The sequence below is a fragment of the Penaeus chinensis genome, chromosome 37, assembly GCF_019202785.1.
Source record: "Penaeus chinensis breed Huanghai No. 1 chromosome 37, ASM1920278v2, whole genome shotgun sequence".
NCBI classification, from domain to species: Eukaryota; Metazoa; Arthropoda; class Malacostraca; order Decapoda; family Penaeidae; genus Penaeus; species Penaeus chinensis.
This window is the reverse complement of record NC_061855.1, coordinates 32,977,711-32,978,882: the sequence shown is the minus strand read 5'-3', so window position 1 is coordinate 32,978,882 and position 1,172 is coordinate 32,977,711.

The following is a 1,172-nucleotide window of genomic DNA, read 5'->3' as shown; positions in this document are numbered from 1 at the left end:
CTTTCTTTCCTTCTCTCTCGCTCTCTTTCCTTCTCTCTCTCTTTCTCTCTCTCTCTCTCTCTTTCTCTCTCTTTCCTTTTCTCCCTCTCTCCACACACAGTGTGTGTGTACACACATACATGCATGTGCGTACATACATGTATGTTCATATTAATTCATCTACCTATCTTTTATTTATACATATACATATATTTATGAATATATACATATATAAAACACACACACACACACACACACACACACACACACACACACACACACACACATATTTATATAGACATACACACATACACACACATACATATATATATTCACACATATACATACATACATGCATATATATATACATATACATATATATACATGTGTGTGTGTGTGTGTGTGTGTGTGTGTGTGTGTGTAAACAACCATTATATATCCATCAATCGCCTTTGTCCCTTCCCTGCCCCCCCCCCCCCCCCCCCGAACACAGGCAAAATTACAAGCGAGGTTTCCCTGCCTAAAATAACGCCACCCCCCCTCCCCCCTCCCCCCTCCCTCCTCCTCCTCCCCCTCCCCACCCCATCCCCCACGAGCACTATTTATGGCCTAAAACTCCCCCGTCATTGGCGATGAAACTGACAGCGAGCTCCTGTTGGTCATTGAGGGGCGTGGGAGGAGGGGATAAAGACAGGGCATAGCGAAAAGGGGAATAATCGTATTGGTAAGAAAGAAAAAGAAATGGTGATAATATGTTATTTGTTGTGTTTTTATTTGCGAATTGGGAACGCTTTATTTGATATTTTATATATATAGACATGTGTATATATTACATACACACACACACACACACATACACACACACACACACACACACACACACACACACACACACACACACACATAAACAAACAAACACACACACATACATACATATATTCACACACACATACATTCACACGCACACATACACACAATTATATTGACAACCATCTGGCAACAGTGGACCGCCACCACTTGGCCGGCAAATCAGTTTTAAACATGTTTTCAGAAATTGTTTTCCTCGTTTGTTTTGTGCAATTCTGAAATTCTCGATTTGTTTTGTTTTGTAGTTGTTTGCAGTTGTTTGTCTTTTGCTTGTTTCTGTTAGCGAGCGATGGCAGGGGGGAAAAAAAGGAGAGGTTTGCTAGGGG